General features: G+C 44.6%; 1 pseudogene; it reads right to left on the bottom strand.

Moving 5' to 3' along the window:
* Positions 1-9,566: 9,566 nt before the first annotated feature.
* Positions 9,567-9,675, bottom strand: LOC144774440 (5S ribosomal RNA; annotated as a pseudogene).
* Between the last annotated feature and the right edge of the window lie 747 nt (positions 9,676-10,422).

The raw sequence follows: 10,422 nt of genomic DNA, 5'->3' as shown, positions 1-10,422 counted from the left end.
ATTCAGATCAGGACTTAGACGGGAAGAGGAGAACTGGATTAAAAACACACATAAGGGAACTGATAACAGGAAATAAGAACATGGAGAGATCTGGACAAATGGGAAGAGAGGTGGTCCAAAAAGGGAACTGTTAGGCGGAGCGCGAATGTGATGTCTCCGGAGGGAAGGCTAATGCAGATGGAGGCATTCCCTTTGCGAGAAATATCGAATGGGAATTATGTACATGTGCCTTGGAGTAGGGGAGATTTGGCTGCATTTACCAACTCGTTTCCGAAGCTAAGGGAAAATCCTGTAGAGTGGTACAAGCAGGCAGAGAGGTTTGTCAAGATTTCAAAAGTATTGTGGATTGATTTGAACACCTTATTTGACATTGTGGTCCCAGGAGACTTGTGGATAGCATGCAAGGTTAGTGTCGAATGGCCAACTGTAGAACCAGAAAGGGATGCTCGTACTAATGGACCGTCAGAAAGTGTAATGTTAAAGTATGAAAGGGTGATGACATGGCTGAGGGAGAAAGTACCACCACAAGATATAGATTGGGTAAAAATAGACCGAACGAGACAGGAACCCAAGGAGACAGTTCACGAGTTTTATGAGCGATTGCTTAAAACGTTCAAACAATACAGTGGACTAGATCTAATGGATCCCAAGGATATAGGACAGTTTGTATCGAAGTTTGTTTTGGGGTTGAGACCTGATATTTGTCTGATGATTCAGCAACATTTAATTTGTTGGCAAAACAAACCATTAGATGAAATTTTGAGATATGCAAGGTATTGCAGTGATGAAATAGATTCCAAAGCAAAAAAACTAAAGGAAAAACTGATGGTGGTGCAGATGCAGTCAGCTGGGAAGGGTGGACAGCAGCAACAGGGAACAGGGACAATGGGACGGAAATCAAACAGTCAGAATAAGGACAACGAGGAAAACCCGAGACCTAGAATAGACATTGCTACATTGAAGAAAACGACAAAGTGTCACCAGTGTCACCGGGTGGGACATTGGAAACGCGAGTGTCCCTATAACCCTGAAAACGGAGAACTGGAAGTATGGGAGGAGGAAGTTCAAGAAGTTCCAGTTCAAGGGGTGACAGTGTCAAGGAGTAAGGTGGCCAAAGGGGGGACTTCGGCTCCACGAGCTCAGTTCCCGCAGCCACCAAAGATTTCGACAGGCGGAAAGACCTATAGACAAATGCCTCTTTTTATAGATGAAGAAGAGTGTTACTATGTTGATCCATTGACGGGACGACGTGTAAGTAGAGAGGAGGACTGTACCCTCGGGGCAGTTCTAGAGGTGGATCAAAGAGGACCGTTTGTCGAGGCTGAAGTGGCAGGGTGTCCTACAACATTCTTAGTAGATACTGGAGCTACTCGATCAACTTTGAGATCGGCAGTGGTTCCAGATCTACCAATGTCAGGGGAAACAATTCAAGTGGTAGGAGTCGCAAATAAGAGAATGACTAGTCCTTTGACGGAACCAGTGCCAGTGAAAATAGGAAATTACACAGATGAACATCAGTTTGTAATATGTGATTCTAGTCCTGTGTGTCTGTTAGGAAGGGACTTATTGTGCAAACTGAACTGCACAATATACTGCACACCTCAGGGAGTGGAGGTACAGACTACAGACGATGATGCTACCTTTAAGGTTGCAAATTCGAGAGTATGCGTAGAACTGTATCCTACCCTGACTGTGGAGGAGCTTCCTTGGGACTTAAGAGATACCGTGTCATCAGAGGTATGGGATTTTACTGGAGAAGAGATAGGATTGATCAAAGGAGTAGAACCAGTGAAGATCATGGTAAAACCAAATGTTGAATATCCAAGAACGCCCCAATACAAATTGACCCCAGAGACGATTGCAGGAATAAAACCCGTGATCGACTCTATGATTCAACAGGGAATACGGAAGGAAATCGTGGGTAGCTATGCAACTCCCCGATTATGGGTTTGAAAAAACCTAGTGGGAAATTTAGAATAGTACAAGATCTTCGAAGGATTAATAACATAGTTGTTTCATGTTGTCCAGTGGTACCAAATCCATCAGTGATACTGTTTCAGATACCATTCCAAGCTGAGTGGTTTACAGTGATAGATCTTTGTCAGGCTTTCTTTTCAATCCCACTGCATGAAGAAAGCCAATTTCTTTTTGCGTTCAAAATAGAGAGTCGCGTCTTAACATGGTGTCGTATCCCACAAGGGTTTACAGATAGCCCATCAATTTTCAACCAGCTGTTGAAGAAAAATCTTGAAAGTCTAGTACTGCCACAGAACTCGGTTCTGGTCCAGTACATAGACGACCTACTTGTTGCATCAGAAACGGAAGAAGCTTGTAGGACAGATACCATCGCCTTACTGAACCATTTAGCTGAAAATGGGCATAAGGTATCTGCGAGCAAATTGCAGTACTGTCTGACAGAGGTACAGTACTTGGGTCACCGGATAGAAAAAGGAAAGCGCAAGGTGTCGCCAGATAGGATAGAGGCGATAATGAAGATGAACTCGCCTACGACACAGAGAGAAGTCAGGATGTTCCTAGGAATGGTTGGTTATTGCCGACAGTGGATAGCTAACTTTTCCCTGAAAGCAAAACCCTTACAAAAACTGATGCACAAGGAGGTGAGTGATCCGGTACCATGGGACAAGGATTGTTTGATGTCGTTCCTACAGCTGAGAGAGGACTTGTGCCGTGCTCCAGCTTTGGGGATGCCTGATTACGAAAAACCATTTTCACTTTACTGCTGCGAGAGAGAGGGTTGTGCTTTGTCAGTTTTAGTACAAACTCATGGAAATGCCCGTAGACCAGTTGCATACTTTTCAGCTACTTTAGATCCGGTAGCCGCAGCGTTGCCCAGATGTCTCAAATCCGTTGCTGCAACAGGTGTCAGCATTGAAAAGTGTGAAAATATCGTTATGGGACATCAATTAGTGGTGTATGTACCTCATTCTGTAGAACTGTTAATGACCAGGACCAAGACACAGCACTTGACCAGTAATAGGCTCACGCGCTATGAGCAAGTTATTCTTGCTGCGGAGAACGTGACCCTTAAGAGGTGCTCTGTTTTGAATCCTGCTACATTGATGCCACTTCCAAATGATATAGAAGGCGAAGAATGTGAAGATCACGATTGCCTTGATGTGACTGAACTATGTACCAAGCCCAGACCAGATATTGTGGATGAGCCGTTGACTGACCCTGATGAAATTTTCTTTGTTGATGGCTCATGTTTAAGAGACGATACTGGTCGGTTGAGAGCAGCTTATGCTGTTTGCACCATTACTGGAGTTGTGGAAGCCGCTTGCCTGGAAGGAGTACACTCCGCTCAGGTAGCCGAAATCATTGCATTGACACGTGCCTGTTTAGCAGGTAGCAAAATTAGAGTCACCATTTATACTGATAGCCAATATGGGTTCAGTGTAGTTCATGATTTTGGGCAATTGTGGTCTCAGAGAGGTTACATGACCTCCTCTGGTTCGCTTATTCGAAATGGGGACTTTGTGCGACTATTGTTAGAAGCATTACAAGGTCCAGCAGCAATTGCAATTGTTAAATGTGTAGCCCACACCAAAAATACAGATTTTGTGTCACAAGGTAATAGATATGCAGACGAAGTTGCCCGTTACTGTGCGGAGCACGGATATTCTTTCACGGAAGTGGAAGTAGGTGGGACTCAGGAAAAGACAGAGTTAAACATGATGCTAGAGACAGTTGACACTTGGGAGGATTTAAAAGACATGCAAGAGAATGCACCAGATTCTGAGAAAAAGGCATGGGAAACAGCAGGTTGTGTGAAAAATGAAAGGGATTTGTGGGTTTCAGCAGATGGAAGGGCAGTATTACCTGAGGAATTAGTGAGTCCAATGGCACGACAGATACATGGTCCAGTGCACTTAGGAAGAGATGCCATGCTGAGGTTATTTAGGCAGACTTGGTATTGTCCCAAGTTTAGGATTGCCGCGGAAGCAGTGTGTAAGAGATGTGTCACATGCCAGCAATTGAACGTAGGGAAAAGAACACCAGTCACAATGAGTCACATTGGGAGGTCTGGGGGGCCTTTCAACCGAATGCAATTAGATTTTATTGAGATGCCAAAGGTCAACCGCCTCAGGTATGTTCTGGTGGTTGTATGTATATTTTCCAGATGGGTCGAAGCATACCCTACACGCAGGTGCGATACACTCACAGTAGCAAAGTTGTTGCTTTGAGAGTTGATTCCGCGCTTCGGGGTGCCGGCCTCCCTGGAATCGGACAGAGGAACACATTTTAACAGCGAAGTTGTGAAGATGCTTTGCTCTGCATTGAACATTGATCAGAAGTTGCACTGTAGCTATCGACCAGAGGCTTCAGGTATCGTGGAGCAGATAAATGGGACTTTGAAATGCCGAATGGCCAAAGTATGTTCATCCACGTCCTTAAGCTGGCCTGATGCTTTGCCCTTGGTACTCATGAGTACGCGTAGCACACCAGACAGGAGGACAGGTCTCTCTCCACATGAGGTTTTAATGGGGAGGGCAATGAGACTTCCGTCTGTTTCAACTACAGCTTTGTTGAACATTACAGATGACCTGATCCTGGATTATTGCAAGGGACTGTCTGACGCCATTCATTCTGTGTCTCTTCAGGTGCAGGCTGCTGAAGTTCCATCTTCAAGAGATCTATGTCACGACTTGTGTCCAGGTGACTGGATCGTGGTGAAGAAGCACGTCCGGAAGAACTGCCTAGACGTGCGTTGGAATGGGCCCTACCAGATAATCCTGACGACGAATACTGCTGTGAAGTGTGGAGGGCTACCAAACTGGATACACGCTTCCCATACTCGAAGAGTTCCAGCACCCTTGGAAGAAACAGCTCCTCTCACAGATGAAAATCCAGATGTGGACAGCGAACCACAAGAGGGGACCAGTCAAGCTGTGGGGGTGTCTGAAGAGGTTGGGAGTGCCACAGATCCAGAAGAAGAAGAAACACAGGGCGACAGTGAAACTGAAGTTGCCACAGAAGGAGAAAGTTGCTGTAAATACGGCTCAGACACAGATCAAGACAAGAGTGATCAAGAACCGAGTGTGAGGACAAGAAATAGGAGAACAAGGCGTGGAGAAGCTAGTTGGCCTGAAAGAAAGAAGAGGCCGAGCTTGAAGCCAACTCCAGAAAGAACTCTTGCTCCTATATCTGAAGACTCAGATCTGGACGAAGGTGCACAGAGACAGGAACAGGAAGGTCCGAGAAGATCGAGGAGGGTGCGAGTGCCCTGCAGAAGATACGCTACTCCTGAGTGGACCTACCTAGCTGCAGATGTCCAGTGCACGGAGATCCGGGAGGTTGAGGGAAGTGACATTGACCAGTGTTGACCCAATCATAACAGTGGAAATAGTGTTGTTGATACCAGGAGTGGAGGTCGAAGGGTTGCTAACACTCACTATTCCCAATCCTCCTTATCTGAGCGGGATAAGAGACATGGTTTTAAACAGAATCGAATTTCCGACTTTTTGTCCAAGAAGGCCAACACCTGAGGAGATCGTTCTTCGGTTGGAAATATTGGAGTATGTGATCAGAGCCGCTGGAAAACGTATAATTCCAGATTGCTAAAGACTTTGTAAATAAACAGATTGAGAGATAACCTAGCGCCAAGTGGAAGAAGAAGAAATTTAGGGACTCCCATTTAGTGGACGGAGAAGGGCTAGGGTTGTCTGTTGCTACAGAACTCAAAGACTGATCTTACAGAAGGGATTAGCAGCTTCCAGGTGTGGTTCAGAAAGGCTGAATAAGCAAAGAAAAGAGACTTTGTGTTGCTAAAGAAAATCAGAACTACACTGTCTTGAGATCATGGAGGCTGGCAACCCGAACCGCAGGACAAAATGTATAGTAGGCACACTTTTAGTGGGAGTGATTTTTCTTATAGTTTTAGTAGTTACTATATCATATGTAGTGGGACATGAAAATGAAGAGAAAGCAACAAAGGAAGCAAAAAGTGTATCGATACAGAAACCTACTACTGCTAGTCTAAGGGGGGACGATACAGAGAAAGATAAAGCTTTACTAGCAGCAGAGACTCGTAGGTTGCATGTGGACGAATCACAGGGAAATTTAAAATCAAATGCATATGCTAAATTGCTTTATGAATATATTGATGCTATGGAGGCAAAAGCTTGTTACGTTTGCATGCAATTGCCAGCTTCTGTAGACGAAGGTATTAGATATCATCATCTTCCATTGACTTATGGAATCACATGTAGTTTGTTGCTTAGTATATTTTATGAACGTGATGGTTTTGAATATTATTTTTCCAATTTTGATGCTGTTTTACCAGTAGTGCCAAACTACAAGCACTTGAACAAGTGGGATTATTATAAGAATGAAGATAGATTACAGAAATTTTTCATTCCTTGGAAAACATTGGATACTTCACATGCCCGAAGAAATAATTTGACTTGTAAAGTGTCAGAAATTGAAAAAAGGTTTATAGGGCAGGTGGATGATCGGTATAGGAGACAGAAGATTTTAAAGGCTTCAGGCCAATGGAAAACAGATTGGACCGAGGAAGAAAGGTCACACCAAAGAAAGGGTAGTAATGGTCCAATAGCTCTAGATCGAGAGAAGAAAGGGAAACTGTGTATACATAGGGGTAAAACCTATTACGAGAATGTGTTTGCGGGAGACGTAAATTGTGAACATGCTTTCCAATTAGAATATTATACCAAAGACTTCTTGAAGGAAATGCAGGTGATCCCAAATGTATATTTTGTTTGTGGAAGGAATGCATACGTGAAACTACCGGATAATTGGTATGGATCATGTTATTTGGCAATTGTCTTCCCCAAAATATACCATGCAAAGGATTTAGAAATCATAGAGGGAGGAACTCAAGCTAGAGGAAGAAGGGATGTAAACTATGAGGAGGTAGTTGGAGACGTTTTTGGTGCTGCGTTTCCTCTTTTAGGAATAGTACTGAATGACGTCAAGATTAGAAGATTGGCAACAGTTGTAGATAGGTTGTCCGACAGTACTGCTAGATCATTAATTCTGGTGGAGGGAGAGATGCAATCGATAAGGGCAATGGTTCTTCAGAACCGACTTGCTCTAGATGTTCTGTTAGCCAAAGAGGGAGGAGTTTGTAAGGCTTTGAAGGTTCAGGAATGTTGCACTTACATTCCAGACAATTCAAAACCTCTAGAAAAGTATATACGGAACATTACTGAAATTCATCATTAGATTGAGGATTTGACACAGATAAATGTGTGGGAAAAAGTAGGTCATGGAATGGGTAAAGTTGGAGGTTGGTTTGCCAACTTAGGAAAGAGTTTCAATTGGTACATACTGAAACCTATCATCATAATAGTGATTTGTATAATCATCTTGTGGGGATTGGTGCGGCTGTACCAATGGTATAGATCAAATAGGTTGCAGAGATCCATGAGAGAGCAGGAGAGGAGATTAGCTGCGATGCAGGATAATCAGTACAGGAGTCTGAGGGCTCTAGAGATGATGAAACGAGGGAGTACTTCAACAAGTTCCGTTTGATTTAGTTCAAACCTTAGGGATGGTGTTGTGATGGTGATGACTACTAAAAGTCATCAAAGGGGGGAACTGAGAGAGCGTAAATCGAGAAAAAAATAGAAGTGCACCATATTTACAAGCACGTTGCATCAGTTTAGTAAAGATTACATAAGTGTGTCGAATTATAGAAGTGAAAATATATAAGAGTGTTTAATCAAAATAGAATTCATATATCAGGGTGAAAAGCTAATGTAGAAGTGTGTAGAGATGTTAGAATAATGTTGAAATCTCATGTTATGTGGCTGTTGAAGGGGAGAATGTAATTCTGCTAAACGTAGAAATGTGTAGGCCACATGGCAGTTCACAGAGAATGAAAAGTGCTGTTACACTCTCACATGACGGGGATTTCTAATGTTGTTATAATTCAAAGTATTTTTGATCATAGAACTGAAATGTATGTTTTATAGAAGTGTTTCATATAACCATTGTGTGTAATAAGTTAGAATACTGTTTAGACTAAGAAATTTAAGGTTTACAGAGTGCACAGGCCCGTTTCATGTAATTCTAATAGGCCTGAATAGATGAGATCATTTCTTTTGTTCTGCATGTGCTAGTTAGAGGAAGGTCATGTTAAACATAAATTGCGGAGCCTGCTCGATGGTTTACGACTTAGAAGATACGGTGCAGGCCGGAATTTGGGGCCCTCTGTAGAAGTGTCTGTTTGCAGGTGCGAGGAGGTTCCAATCAAGAGAGTGATGAATAGACTTTTGTTCAGGGAGCCAGGCACAGGCCTGGAGGAGGCTTCAGGAATTTCCTGGGGGGTACCGTCCTGACGGAGAAGAGCCTGAGAAGCAAGGTCAACGCTAACGATGGGCCCAGAGGAGTTTCAGCATGGAAAATACCAGAACCAACACCAGGTGAGGGGCGTCTCTAAAGGGCGTTTCTATTGTAAATGTGATTTTGTATTAGGGACAGGACCCCTGGGTGGAGTTAAGGCAAATGATCTGAGGAACCTAAGAGAGCGGATGGGTAGGCAGATAGGTTAACTGCGAGATCGATTCACAACGAAGACTAAGGAAAGTGAGTGATCTTCTTTGGAAGTCACCACGGCTTACACCTTTTTAGGTTAAGATTTTGCTAAGTAGGGATGTCACTTAGTTTAGTGTAGGGACAGTCTAATCTGGATTTTCTTCCTTTCTGTAAATGACTCACAAGTTACAGCTTGTGTCTATTCTTGCAACACTGTTGATTTTTGAATTGGCTTTGGTGATATTCTTTTGCCGACTAAGAGCATTTAGAAAATGTATGTTTGTATTGATCCCAGTATATCTTTTGAACCTTATTTTAAGATGTTTGTATCTCCAGTTAACTTTGGCTTTGTAATAAACTTTTAAAACTTTTCCATAGTAAGTGGTTCTTTAGAGTGGTGTAAGTCCTTAACTGTTTGACCTAGTAGTGGATTGCCTTTTACTCTAAGACAGGTACCAACGGTTCAGTTGACCTGAGTTGAGATCTAGATCAAATGCAATTGATTAGAAATCCAGCCGTAACATATGTATGAGTGTATGTGTATTTGTGAGCGAGTCTCGTGAAAGGGGAGTGGGTGTGTGAGTGTCTGCATGCGAATGCATGGGTGTAAGTGAGTGTGCATGCGTGTGCGCCCCGCTCCCCTCTCGGTTGTACTGAACGGCACTCGCTGCCTGCCTCTCTGCCTCAGCCCTCCCCCTGCTCCCGGGCTGCTGGGGAAGGCCAAAAGAGGGGGACCAGGAACCGGTACTGCTGCCCCTGGAGCAGCCCAGCAGCAGCTTGCAGCAGCTCGAGGCCATCCGGCAGAAGTAAACCCTCTGCTGGGGAGGGGGTGCGGGTCCCCTGTCCTGCCTTAGGGCAAAGGTTTTCTGTTTTTTTGGAACCAGGGTAAAGTGCAGCCGAATTTTCAGTTTCCGAATGGAAAGTTATGGGCCCTGCGTGTTGTCAACTTGATGGTGTTTTCTTTTTGAAGACAGATACAATAAAATAATAGAATAAATACCCCCCCTAAAAGAAAAAAACAGAAGTGCCACTATTGAGAAGCAAAAAGCCTACAGCACCTGGTATTCGCAGGCGGTCTCCCATCTAAGTACTAACCAGGCCCGACCCTGCTTAGCTTACGAGATCGGGCACATTCAGGGTGGTATGGCCGTAGGCACGAGAGGCTGCCGGTTCAGGCCTCTTATGCAGACGCAGCCCAGCCCGCATGATGTCGTCACCAGGCTACTTTCAAGTACATTTGCACATTTCCATTTCACACCTGCCCTCCGTTTCAAACTTCCTGCACAGAGCCAAGCACAGCCCTCTCTCGCACTTGCTTATTTGAAACTTTGGCAGAGGCTGGGACCTCCCTTCTTAAGGGGCCGGCACTAACAGCAGCAAGCGCCTAGTCTTGCTTCTAAGGCACTCTACTTGGGCCACTTCTATACGTGCCCTCCTGGGGGCTGGGGGGGCTGCAGGGACTCCCGCTCTGCAGCTGATGCTCACCCCAACTCTGGGGAGGCAACTTCTTCACCCTCAAGCACTGGCTGCTTCAAGTCTCCTGTTGTGTGTTTTTTTTTTTTTAAATCAAGGACAGGCCCCTGTAGGTGTCTTGGCGCTGAAAAACAGATGTTTATTGTTACCCAACTCAATGGTACTCATTTTATCAACCTCAAATGGATGAAAGGCTGAGTGGACCCGCGGGGATTTGAACCTGTGACCATTAGGTCGAACACAGGCCCCTGCAAGGGACACATTAGTCCACTGAGCCACCAGACCTGGCTATGCAAATAATGTCTATGCCCCGCCCTTCGGTGCCTGCGTGTAGAAGAGAGAGTGAGGCGAGGGTCCAAGAAGTGCCTGGGTCCAGGAGGGAGGAAAGGGGGACAAGCAGCACCAACAACCATTTGTGTGTGTAACCTG

Source organism: Lissotriton helveticus, chromosome 8 (genome assembly GCF_964261635.1).
Source record: "Lissotriton helveticus chromosome 8, aLisHel1.1, whole genome shotgun sequence".
NCBI classification, from domain to species: Eukaryota; Metazoa; Chordata; class Amphibia; order Caudata; family Salamandridae; genus Lissotriton; species Lissotriton helveticus.
Note: the sequence above shows the minus strand (reverse complement) of the source record. Positions and strands in the feature narration are given on the sequence as shown.